The sequence below is a fragment of the Diabrotica undecimpunctata genome, chromosome 3 (genome assembly GCF_040954645.1).
Source record: "Diabrotica undecimpunctata isolate CICGRU chromosome 3, icDiaUnde3, whole genome shotgun sequence".
Classification (NCBI taxonomy): Eukaryota; Metazoa; Arthropoda; class Insecta; order Coleoptera; family Chrysomelidae; genus Diabrotica; species Diabrotica undecimpunctata.
The window spans coordinates 75,077,608-75,091,911 of NC_092805.1; positions in this window are offsets into that span (position 1 = coordinate 75,077,608).

The window sequence follows — 14,304 nt, forward strand, 5'->3', positions numbered from 1 at the left end:
ATTCCCTGAACGACATAGTCGTGCAACAGGACGGTACTTCCATATCGTGGATCGCCACTGCGTATGCGTCATTTCTTGTTCCAGACTCTCCTCCTCAAGTAACACATGACGTAGCTCTCCTCCTGGTATGTCAAGGTAGGTGTTTAGAGGCGTGTTAAACCTGCGGGGTGTCCTCGCCACCAGTTGGGCCACGGGAGTGATTGGCGACTTCAGGTAACTCGTCACTGCTCTGTCCACCCCACTGCTAGTGGTGAGTAATGTAATATTTTTTCGTTTGGGCGATACATTTGGGTGAAAGCTTCAGGAATGTGACTCGTTCCTGTACTCTTTCGCTCCGATTTTCATCGCAAATAATGGATATGTGTATCGTGACTGGCGTGATAACTAGCCAGAGGTTGGGAGTACCCATCTTACTTCATTGAGCTGTCTGTATGGTCCTGGCTACCAGTGAACATGTGCTATTCTTAGATCGCTCATAAATTCCTTCAAGTATGCAGTTTGGTTGGGTATCCATGTTTCATATAGCCGTTGGTGAGCACGCTATCTGCGCCTTTGTCAACAGTAAGCACCTTTCTCTATCTTCCGCGGTCAATTCGAAGTAGTGCAGTGTGTTATAATCTACGACCAGTAGATTCCTTGGGGCGACAAATGTGCGCAACACCGACCCCTCAACGTTAAGTGGTATGGCCGTGACTTTGAGCATGCTGTACTTATTTTTCCCTGTCACTATGAAGTAGCCGATGACTGTTATATATCTGTCGTCATGACTGACTTCTGTTTCTATAATGGGTTGTCGTCGTATTTCGACCCCTTGAGGCAGTATCTGCCCTGCTTTCCCTATTAATTTGGTTATTTCACCCGGTTTCACTATATCAATGAAGTGTCCGTGGTTATAGTGAAGGTTTAATATTCCCTCGTAAAATTGAGTATATTCGTTTATGAAGTCCATAACTTGTAATGCTATCGTTTGTATTCGTAACGTGCTATATTCGGTTTCTAGTCTTTGTGCTTTGTCTTCTACTTCGTTAAGTCCTTTAGATATTTCTTGTAGACCTGTGATTACTGCTTTGTTAAACTTGTTCATTTGCTCGTTTATCATGTTCTCTGTGTGATTGATTGATGTTATTGTTTCTAACATTATCTTCGCCTGGTGCTGTGATCGCTTTATTAGCTCCTTTTGGTTATTATCTAATGCTTCCTCTTCTTTCCCTTCCTTTTATTTCTACTGTCAACCCCTCGCTTACTGACTCCGCCTTTCTTTGTCCTTCCTCTAAGTTCCCTATTATATCCTTACAATTCACGATTTTTATCTCATGACACAGTTCTCGTACGCCTTGTATCATATTTCCTATTAGTTGGTGCTCTGTTCGAATTCTTCCTTTTTCGAGTAACACCTTTATTCGAAATGTTCCCCGGTCTATGACGACCTCTCCAAGGTCTTCTGTGAAAAATCCTGGTACCGGATTATATATTTTATACGGTTCTGCCTTTATGGGTTTTAACATCGTTAAAAACATTATAGCGACTAGTATTTTCTTCCATCTTAGTGCTGCTGCCTTCTTCGGCTTTTCCTGTTTCTCTTCTTCCCGTCGTATTAGCTTATGTATGGGTCTTTTAGTCAGTTTTCCGTTTGCCTTTCTCACTGTTACTACTCTGGTTAATCCCTCCGCTCCAGGGTGTGTTTCTGTTACCCTCGCTAATGGCCATCTGCCTGGAGGTGTATCCTCTTCTTTATTTATAACTATTTCTTCTTCTTTTATGTTAGGGTGCGCCTTATGCCATCTATTTCTCTGTTGTAATTGGTGCAGGTATTCCTGTTTCCAAATTTTCCAGAAGTCTCTTTTTATTTTCTCCAATAATCTCCACCTCGTCGGCATCTTCAAATAAGTCGTAAGCTCTTCTTCCCGATTTGGTGATATAATTTCTCTCCCTATAAGGAAGTGAGCTGGTGTCAGGGCTATTTTCCCTTCAGGGTCTTCTGATGACCCATATAATGGTCTCGAGTTCATACATGCTTCTATTTGTGTCAGCACCGTACTCAATTCTTCATATGTTAGAACTGTTTCCCCGATGATTCTTTTCAAGTGATATTTCATTATTCGCACTGCGCTCTCCCATAATCCTCCGAAATGTGGTGCATATGCAGGTATGACATGCCACTGGGTACCTAGTGCCAGTAATCCTTGTTTTATCTCGTTATCTATTTTTTGATTTACTTTTTTCAACAAATTTGCTGTTCCTACGAATGTGGTTCCGTTATCGCTGTATACATTGTTGCACTGTCCTCTGCGTGCCGTAAATCTCTTGAACGCTGCGATGAATGCATCCGTAGACATATCGCTTACTACCTCAAGGTGTACTGCCTTCGTTGACAGACACACAAATACTGAGATGTAGCCCTTATAGCTCCTCTGTCCTCTGCCTCTCGTGGTACTTATTTTTATTGGCCCGGCATAATCTATCCCTGTGTTAGTAAAGGGATGACTCGGGTTCACGCTGTCTTTCGGTAGATTTCCCATTAATTGTTGTGCTGCTTGGCTTTTATACCTCATGCACCTTAAACATTTTGCTAGATGATCTTTCACGGTTCTTCTGCCGTTGATTATCCAGTATTTCCTTTTTATGTACTGTAGTGTTTGTTGTAATCCGCTATGTAGATTTCTTGCGTGACTATCTGCTATAAGTAACTTTGTTAATGCACTATCCTTTGGCAAAATTATCGGATGTTTTTCTCCGTACTTTAGATTCGTGTGTCTCAGTCTTCCGGTGACTCTTAGAATTCCTTATCTATCCAGGAATGGTACCAATGACGCTAATTTATTTTTCTTGTCTAATTGCTGTTTCTTCTCCAGCTTATTTATTTCTTGTTTGAAGTAGGCGTGCTGTGTGTGCTTTATCACCTTTAATAGCGTTTCCTCTAATTCTTGGACTGTAAGCTGACTTTGTCCATTGTCCTTCTTTTTTCTGCATTTGTCTGCAAATCTCCTACAGTATGAAAGTACTCTTCTCATTCTTTCTAAATTTGAGAATCTCTCGCATATGTCCTCCTTTATCGTTGTCGTGTGCACCGTTATTTTCGTTTTGACTTCCTCCTCATTTGTCTCTGGTATTTCTTCTGATTCCTCCGTTAAAGTTTTGTTACTAGTCAGCCAAGTTGGTCCCTTCCACCATAGCTCTGCTTCTAATAATTCTGATGCGGTACTTCCACGTGAGAGGATGTCCGCTGGATTTTCCTTTGTATCTACCTTATGCCAATTTAACGGTCCTATAACGCCTCTTATTTTCTCTACTCTGTTGGCGACGAACATTTTCCACCTTTTTGATGATCCCCTTATCCAAGCCAGGGTTATCGTTGAGTCCGACCATGCATATACCTCAATGTTTTCCCTGTTCAATGCTTGTAGGGTTTTCTTCATTAAATTTGCTAGTAGTATCGCGGCACACAGCTCGAGCCTCGGTAACGTCGTTTTCCCTTTCAATGGTGCGACTTTCGATTTTGCTATCATTAGATTCGTTTTGATTTCTGGGCCTAATACCCTTGAGTAGATTACCGCTCCATATCCTTTCATAGACGCATCTGCAAATCCATGTAGTTCTACTCTGTTTATCTTGCTTAAGTTGTTCCACCTGGGCAATGTTATTTTCTCCAGATTTACTAATTGCGCCTGGTATGTATTCCACCTGCTTTGTTGGTTGCTAGTTAATTCTTTATCCCAACTGGTCTTTTGCTCCCATAATTCCTGTATGAACATTTTCGCCTGAATTACTACAGGTGCTATCCATCCCAGTGGGTCGTATAGTTTTGCTACTTCTGACAGTACGTGTCTTTTCGTTATTTTCTTTGCCGTCGTTATCCCTATTTTGAATGTGATTATATCCTCTTTAGGTGACCAGTGTATTCCTAACGTTTTCCGTACTTCTTCTTGTTTGAATGCCTTGGAGTCTACGTTCCTCATATCCTCCGGTACGTTCTCCATTATTTTTTCTTCGTTGCTCAACCATTTTCTAAGAATGAAACCTCCTTTTCTGAACAGTTGTATTAATTCCTTTTGGGCTGTTTCTGCTTCCTGCACTGTCTCAGCTCCTCCTAGTATATCGTCTACATACATGTTTTCTTTTACAATTTTCGATGCCAACGGGAACCTCGCTCCTTCGTCTTCTTGTAATTGTTGTATTGTTCTGAACGCTAAAAAGGGTGCTGCGGCCGTGCCGTATGTCACCGTCGTTAAGTTATACTCTTGTATGTGGTCCTTTGTGTCCTTTCTCCACAAAATTTTTTGATATTTTTGGTCTTCTTCTGCCATTCTGATTTGTCTAAACATTTTTTCCAGATCCGCTGAGTATGCTATCTTATTGGATCTCCATCGTAATAGTATATTTGTCAAATCTTGTTGTAATTTAGGCCCTGTGTGCATAATATCATTCAGGCTTACTGCCGATGAGCTTTTGCTTGATGCATCAAACACGGCTCTTATTTTCGTTGTAGTACTGTCCTCTTTTCTCACTGGATGATGAGGTAAGTAGTACCCATCTCCCTGGTTTTCTGCTATTACCATATGACCTTGGTTTTCATAATCTTCCATGAATTGTCTGTAATTCGCTTCTAACTGTTTGTCTTTTGCAAACTTCCTTTCTAGTTGCATCAATCTGGCGAATGTTTGCTGTTTAGATTCTCCTAACTTTGCGACGTCTTCCCTAAACGGAATTTTTACTTTGTATCTCCCTTCTTCATTCCTTTTTACAGTCTGTCGATGCAGTTCTTCACATTCTTGTTCTTCCACTGAGAAACTTGTGTCCTGATTTACTTCTTCTAATTCCCAGAAGTTCTTTATTTGTACGTCCATTTCTTGTCTTGATATCATACAGCATACTTCTGCTTTTATATTCTCCCTTTCTCGTGCTATTCCCGAAACTATCCATCCTAGTTTGGTGTTTTGACTCAGGAGTCCATTACTTATTCTGTGCATCCCTTCTGTCGATATGTAACTGTATTCTTTTACTCCTAGTAGTAAGTCTATCTTCCCTACCTTGTAATGTCTTGGATCTGCCAGTATTGCATTTTTCTCGTTATAGTCCGGTAGAATTATATCCTGTTCTGGTAAATTCCTTGTTATCTTCGGTAGTATTAGTGCTTCTATTTCCATCTCGAAGTCACTTTCGTAATGAGTTTCGATTAAAAGTTTCATACTCCAGTTGGCTGTTTTTTCTCCTGACGAGCCTATCCCGGATATGGTCGCCTGTATGGGCTTCCTTGTTGTTCCTAGCGTCGTCGCAGCTTGTTCCGTTATAAATGCGCATTGTGACCCTTGGTCGATTAGTGCTCTCATTATCTGTGAATCTCCTTTCGCATCTCTTATGCGTACCACAGCTGTCGCTAGTAATGCTTCACCTTCCTTGTGGCTTGCACAGTTTACTGAATTCTGCCCTCTTTGTTGGTCGTTGCTATTCTTATGCCCATTGGTATCTTGTGTATTTTCTCGCCTTCCGTTATTTTCTTCTCTGGCGTTGTATGGATTATTATTTCGTCCTCTGTACTTATCAGCTTGGTACCCGTTTCTTCTATTGTTCGAATCTCTTCCATGTCTTTCTTGTGTTTGTTCTCCTTTCGTTTCATTGGAGTTTCTTTTGTTGCTTGTGTTTCCTTTTTCATAATGCAACATATGGTGGTGGTCTCCGCCACAGTGTCTGCACCTATATTGTGAATAACATTGTTTTTGTTTTTTATGTGCTAGGCAGTTTGTACACAATCCTTTTTCTTTTATCATCCTGTTCCGGTCTCTTACATTGAGTTCCTGAAATTCTCTGCAGTTCGGTACTCCGTGATCTCCGTTGCATATCACGCAACGTGTTCTTGGTTTCCTAAGAGATCCTCCTTGCTTCTCTTGTCTTTTTTCTGGCTCCAGCAGTTCCAGTATCTAAAATCTTCGCTGTAAGAATGTTTGTGTCGATTTGTACGTCGGTATTTCTCTACTGTCTCCAATGAGGTTTTCGTACAGCCTCCTAGTTTCATTGTCCCATTTCGTTATGATAATTCGGGCTATCAATGGGCTCCACGCTTCCGTGTCTGTTCCTAACCCTCCTATGGCTTCCAGACTTTCGTGGAAGATGTCATGTAGTGATTTCAATGCTCTAGCAGAAGATTCCTTTACTTCCTGCGCTAGTAGCATCCTGTCTATTAATTTAAACAATATCATCCTTGGGTTCTCATACCTACCTTTTAGCATGTTCCAAGCCACTTCGTAGTTGGCCTCGGATATGTTTAAGTGTTGTATCATTCTGTTGGCTTCCCCTCTTACTTGAGTTTTTAGGTACTGCATTTTTTCTGCGTTTGATAACTGGTCGTTTTCATGTATTACTTTAGTAAACAGATAGTGGAAAATTCTCCACGTTTCATATCTGCCTTCATACACAGGGATTTTTACCTGCGGTAATGTCACACCGTCCCTCCTCTGTGTGCTTTCTGGCCGTTGCATTTCTGGCCTTATTTTCTTCAAAACTTCCCTGACTTTCCTCTTTAGATGATTTATTCTCTCTACTTCTCCATTATCTGTAGCGTCTAGTTCCTCATTTACTGCTGCTTCAATCATAAGTGTATTCACCTTTTCCATGTATTCTCTTAACTCTGACTGCAATTCTTCATCCTCCTGCAAGTCTTGTTCATTTTCTGGCCGTAATAATTCCTCGATTCTTTGTTTTCTTATCTGTATCTCCTTTACTTTCGGTGCTTTTCCTCTTTTCAGCACCCTTCCATATTCTTCCAACAGGGTTTTCCCCAATTTCGGATATGAATTCTGAAGATTTGATATTGGACAGTTAATTTGTCTAAAGTGGTATATTCGGCAGCAGATGCATATAGTGCAAGCGTCTATGTTTTAAGGGCGGAAGGATGTGCACCTCATTTTTAGCTAACAACTTGCGAACAATATTATTTCTGGTCCTCAATTTACCTTTTAGTTTTAAACAATAATCTGTGACTGACCCCGTGCGATACAAACTATTTTCAAGGAATTTATAGGGAGTCTACGTTCAACAATTTCATGACATTATTGGATGTTCAGTTTTGTGAAAGCGTCTATGTTAGGGAAATTGAAGGAGCACACACGAGCTCTTCAGGGGTTTTGGCTGAAAATTGATTCATAGTTTATTTTTATTGTGCAATAATAGGTGTATCGTCTATATAATAGAAGTCCTAGTATCTACCGGTATGGATCGTTCATTTGTGTAAATGTTATACAGTGTAGGTGACTTTATACTACCCCAAGCGAGACCGTTCTTCATCTGCTATTCTTACCATTGAGTGATACAAAAAATATTCTCTTGTGTAGGCATACGCAGACAATATAAGTGAGTTTGTTATCTAAGGGGATACCATATAGTTTTTGAAAAAATATTCTGTAAGTTAAGGTGTCGTAAGCGGCATTTAGATTGAAAAATACCACCACTGATACCCGATATTTTTCGTACCCATCTTTAATTTAGTATTTGTGATGTACATCACTTTGAATAGCTGACAAAATAAAGATATTGGCCGATAGTTTTTGTGGTCGTTGGAGTTTTTGCCAGGTTTAAGCAAGGTAACAACTTTGGCTTGTCTCTAGACTTTGGGTATCTCCTAATTTGAATACAGTTGTTCATCATCTGGATAAGCCATTGTAGTATTTTTGGTCCAGATTTCGTAATAAGCTTTGTGCTCAGATCCTCAATGTGGGTATTTGTATTATTTTTCATTAAATATGTAGATGGTAGATCCAAGCTCAAAGCTTTTTCCGATAGAAATAGTATGTCTATATCTATAATGTGGTTTTCAGCGATCAGCTATATACCAAATATCCTAGGTTAGGCCCTATATGTGTTTCCTATACTAGAAATTAGTTAGATTCGTGTTTAGCTCATATGTCTGATAAGTTTAAGTAAAGTAAAGTTTCTTGATTTTTAGATATACCCTTAACAGTTATAGACATATGTTATTAGAATAGTTGGTCCTAAAAAGGACCAATTTGACAAAATCATATTAAAGGGGTGACTGAAGAATTAGCCGATTAATTAATTAATCATTACCCGGGGTATGCCCGATTGCGGTGGTCTTATTAGTACTTCAATCTTCCTAAAGGCTCGTTTTTTAAACCCCATAAGTAATGCGTAATCTTTTACTTTTTATTAAAAATTTAAATTTTACATGCCGTGTATTACTTTTTGAAGATATGTCAAATCAGATTTGTATAGTAATAATTTTAGGTTCTAAAGAGCCTCTTTGTGGAAAATAAATAAGTTTGTGATATCTGTCACAACTCATATATAGATAATAAAAAAATAAACAGTTAAAATAAGTGTAAACAATCTTAACTACATACATCGTCACCACTGTTCAGGTGATGGGTTTATCACAGATATTAAAGGTTACATTTTAATTCAATGTTCTATTTACGTATCTTCAATATTAAAAAAGTAGAAAAATACATGTTTATGCTTTTATTTTTTTTAATCTATTCTATTTTCTTTCTAGAGTTCCGTCTTTTTTGAACGACCTGTGTTCTTTTTTCAATTGGGCACTTGTCCAAAGCTATGACAAATACTCCTCTGCTATTTTACATTAATATGACATTCATTATTTTCTCTAAACACTCTGTCCTCTGCTATTCTACATTAATAGGACTGATTTATTTTATCTTTCTTGCAACTATTTTAATGTTTATCCTGTGTATCTTCTTTTTCTTCTACTTTTTCTTTTTATATAGTCATAACTCTGTCTGTTTTTCAATGTGCCTCCAGTAAGTTGCCTTTCCATCGTTTTCGTGGTCATCCTACTGATCGTCTTCCTATGGGTTAACCGTCTCTTGCCGTCTTTATTGTTTTATTTGTTGTCATTCGGCATATATGATCGTTTCATTCTACTCTTCTATTTCTTAACCAGTTCTTGATGTTCTTCACCTTGCATCTACGTCGTATATCTGTACTTCTAGCTCTATCCCATAGTGTCTTACCATCAATTTTTCCAAGTGTTTTCATCTCTGCTGTGTCATATCCTTTTTGTCCTCTCTGTGTCAGATCTTGTTTCTGCCGCGTATGTCATTATTCGTCTGATGACTGTTTTGTAAATTCTGCCTTTCGTTTCTTTTCCGATATTTTTATTTCCTCATAATGTTTCATTTAGGCAGCCTGTGGCTCTGTTTGCTCTATTCACTGGGTCTTCCACTTTAGTTTCGAGCTTTCCGTAGCTAGATAATGTGATGCCTAGATATTTAAGCTCTAACACTTGTTCTATTATAATGACCTTCCAGCTCCAATTAACATCTTAGTAAATTTGCTGTTGTAACCATGCATTTTGTCTCTTTTGGGGAAATTAACATGTTAAATTTTCTGGCGGTTATATGAAATTGGTGCAGCATACGTTGTAAATCATTTTCACTTTGAAAGAGTAGTATTGCGTCGTCTGTACAGCAGATTATTTTTAGTTCTTATTTTTTATTATTTCATCCATAATCAGGTTGAATAATAGAGGACTCAGGTAATATCCCTGTTTTATTCCATTGTCACCTTTAATAGGGTCGGTTAGTTCTTCTTCTACTTTTACTTTTATTGTGTTGTTTTGGTATATATTTTCGATCGTTTTGATTTTTCCTAGAGGTATCTCTCTTGCGTACAATAAGGGGATAACGTTTTTTTAATTTGTGTATCTTCTGTATATCATTATTTCTTTTGTATATTAAAAATTAAATTTTGGTTATTATTTCTTAATATTCTCTTAACGTGTTTATTAATTGTCTTGTTATATGTGTGTCATAATAGATTGTAATGCATATTTCATTTAATGTAATTAAAGTGCTCTTTGCGTTTGCCAATTACTTTCTCACTTCCTCAGCGATAGGTCTTTTTTTCCTCATCAATAACCTTATCCTCGCTCGATACAGCTATTTTAACCCTCTATAGCCCCGTGTGTACTCAAGGCAACAAAAGAGTTTTTGATGCAGAAAACTTTTTTAAAACAATTTCCGACTCTAGTATGCCCTCTGTTAATTTCAGGCAACATTTGGTTATGCATTTTAATATACTTTGTGAACCTATGATGAAACCTATATGGAACTGTTTAACAATATGTCAAATGGACATGACTGCCTTATTAGTTTGTATTTTCGATCGTGATTTATTGTTATAAATTGTGTACAATTTATATAAAAATACATACAGAGGCATTATATCAGCATTTAGATATTGATTACCGTTGAAATTTGTTTATTTTATTGTGTTGTTTCAGTACTGTGATAAAAAACAGGTATGTTGCTTTGAATCCACGCTGGACCATATTATCACAATATAGACAACAGTTGTTATTTATACTGTGATATTATTTTAAATTATTTCTTTAAGATGGATACAAAAACGTTCTACGGGAAAAGCAGTAAATATCCGAGGAATACAAAGACTCTGACTTTGATAGTGATAATAAGAAAGTGATAATGAATTTTCCAGGTACTCAAACATCAATCGATCCAAGATCAAATAAAATGGAAAATGAAGACGATTTGTACGAAGCAAATTTAGACCAGGATACCAATTTAGATTTAGACCAAGATGAAGATGAGGGCGATACCGATAAAACAGAAAAACACACTGAACAAAATGTGCTCAAAAGGTCAAAAATGATCGTAAAAAACATTCAGTGGAAGAGTGGTTCCCGAACAGTATTTCCAATTCCAGAATGGAAAGGTAATTTACCAACATGCAAATTATTAAAACCGGAATCCCCTCTACATTATTTTAAAAAGATGATATCTACTAATATGCCGGAAAACATAATAGAACAAAGTAATTTGTATGCACTGCAAAAGAATATAAATAAACCATTGAATATGACACTAGCAGAATTAAACCAATTTATTGGATCTGTTTTACTGATGTCAATATATGGCATGCCAAGGACAAGATCATTTTGGCAGAAGGAAACACGTGTTGCTCAAATAGTCGATACTATATCTAGGAATCGCTGGGAAGAAATAAAAACTAAAATGCATTTCAATAATAACGAAAATATGGTCAACAATAATGATAAGTTATACAAAATTAGACCGTTCATCAACGGTTTATTTTAAAAATTTCAAAGTATTCCAATGAGTGAAAAATTGTGTATTGATAAACAAATGATACCATTCAAAGAGGCACATTCTTTAAAACAATATATGAAGAACAAACCCAAAAAATGGGGATACAAGACATTTGTTTTGTGTAATAGCAATGGTATTGTTTATAAATGGGAATTATATACAGGAACTGTTAAACATCCTCTTCATTTACCTAATGTAGACACCAGCGGTAATGTAGTAATAAAAATGTGTGAGATAGTCAAACCAAACAAATACTATAAAGTATATTTTGACAACTGGTTCAATAGCATTCAGTTGCAGATTGAAATGGAAAAACTTGGACTGCAATGTTTGGGAACTGTTCTTCCAAACAGATTGCCTTATTGCCATTTTTCTGATGACAAGAATATGAAGAAACAGGGCAGAGGTACTGTAGAAGAAAAGCACGCTACAGTAGATGGCATAAGACAAACAGCGTTAAAGTGGTACGATAATAAACCGGTTCATTTGCTTAGTACATTTGTTGGTTCTGAGCCTACTTCGTTAGTCAAGAGGTGGAATAAGAAACAAAAATCAAGAATTATAGTATGCTGTCCAAATTCAGTGCAATTTTATAATAAATTTATTGGAGGTGTCGATCTTATGGATTCACTAACTGCTCTTTACCGAACAGACATAAGATCTAAAAAGTGGTATCTAAAAATATTTTTTCACCTTCTGGATTTAGCTGTTGTTAACAGCTGGTTATTGCATCGTCGTGATTGCGATTACTTTGAAATTAAAAAGAAAAACCAGTTGCCTTTGTTACAGTTTAAGTCCCACTTATGTAGCGTACTGTTAGCAAGCAATTACCAAATCAAAAACAAAGGACGTCCCAGGCTCAGTGAAATTGAGAACGAAATTGTAAAAAAACAGAGGAGAGGATCTACTGCTATTGTACTACCAAAGGAAGTTAGGCTTGACCAAAGGCCAGTAATTTCTGAAAAAAAAGGAAAGATGCAAAAAACCAGGATGCTGCAATACTTCTAAAATAATGTGCGATAAATGTAAAGTTGCTTTATGTTTTACAACTACAAATATTTATTTTTTTGAATGGCATAATAAATAAGTATATAACTTGTTTCGTTAGTTTTTGCTGAACACTTCCAAAACTCTTCCCAAACGAAATTTAAAAAATCTAAAAAAATTACTAGTTGTTGTAAATGGATATTTGAGCACATATACAAATTAAAACATTTTATAAACAAACAAGTTTACAAAAAAGTCGGGCAATAGAGGGCTAAGATATTTATATTTCACTATATGCTCTATGAGTTGGTTTTTAATTCAAATTTGCACCTATGACGAAATTTATAATATCTAAGATCTGGTGCTTTCATATGAAACTGGAATAAAACACTTGTTAGATAATATTTATTTGTTTTGAGTACACTTTTTTTAGAACCTAGTATATAAAAAAATAAATATTTGTCTGTCAACAAATTTCTATATAAAAGTACGAGGCACTATTATTCTCATGCTGTGAGCTTTGCTGCTCTGTTACTTTTATAACGCTTAAGCTATTTTTAATTTATTGTAAATATTTTTGAGGTGTGTTTCCTTAAATGATCATTTTTAAGGTTAGTACGTTTGATTAAATGAAATTGACATTAATTTGATAGTTTCCATTTTATTAGTGCTGATGGTATATGCCTAGCATCTGTTGGTACTATATATCAATTTCAACATGTGAAAGTGAGAGCACTCTCTTGTTAGTAATTTCAATGTAAATTTTGACGAAACCAGAAATAACCCATAATATTCTTTCCGTGTGATCTTCGTATTTCCGTTGATTAAATAGTATAGGGTATCCAATATTTCAATCATCGGTATGTCAGAGTGATTTTTATGAATTTTTATATATATTTGCAAAATGAAAAAGAAAGTTCAGTACAGGCAGTTAAACAGCTGATCTGTCAATTTAGAAGTAAGAGCAAGTACCAACTTGCTGAAAAGTATACCCATACACAAAAGGAATAATAAAATGTACTGCACAAACTATAGCGCTATAAGCTATATATAAGCTATGTCTCTATTAATAATTAGGATATACAGTATTTTTTCTAATACACCTGGAACGATTGAGTAAATAGGTGAACTATAAATTAGGTGAATATTAGTGTGGAATTAGAAAAACTTAATAAATCGTTGATCAATTATTCACTATTAGGCAGTTAATGAGAAATGTTGGGAATACAAAAAAAACATTAAACTAGTTATTTATAGATTTTAAACAAACACTGATATAATCATAAGAATAAAACTATGAAATACCATTACAGAAAAGAAAACTGTCGACTTATTTTCAAATGTACATTGATTTCAAACAGGAAGATTCCATTCCAAACTCTATTTAAAAAGTAAAATCAATAAACAGATAATTATATACATAAAGATTATACAAATCCCAAATATTGGAAAACCTAAATATGCGTGGTCAAAATATTAAAAATCAAAGTGCTTTAAAAAGTGAATGAACTCGCCTAACAGTTGTTTTGAAAACAATATATTATGAAACGAATTGGGGATATTATATTACACAAACTAAACCGCTTGTCTACAAAAAAATCAAGAAAATGTGACACGACAGGAAAGACTAATGACTTTACAGCTAATTGCCACATAAATATCAATGTAACGCAAAAATACTTATTTAGATAAACGTATAATGTTTCACTAAACGTTAACGAAAAATGTTTCAAATAAAGGTTAAAACATGCTTTTCAATTCGCGGTAAAAGATTTAATAAAGTTCAGCACATAGTATAAATTCGTAACAAAATTCATATACCAGTAAACGGTACTCGATACAGCAGCAAAGTAATTTTGGCAACAAATATGTAGGTTGTACTTTACCCCATTGGAATCATAGTACCCGCTATGGAAAATGGTGTCTTCTTTGACATCCAACAACCACAAATGTGAAATTAGGAAAGATTAATGTGAAATTAGGAAAATTCAATGAACCATTGATCAAATATTCACTATTATATACTTAATGAAAAATGTTGGGAATAAAAAAAAACATTAAGCTAGTTATTTATAGATTTTCAACAAACATATGATATAATTATAAGATTGTAACTTTTTTTTTTTGGGAGGTGAGAATCTTCAAAAAGACCATCTGGGAAGGTGTCCCAGGTGTGTCGGATTCAGCCCAGCACGCTTCACTGCGTGGCGAGGCCGCC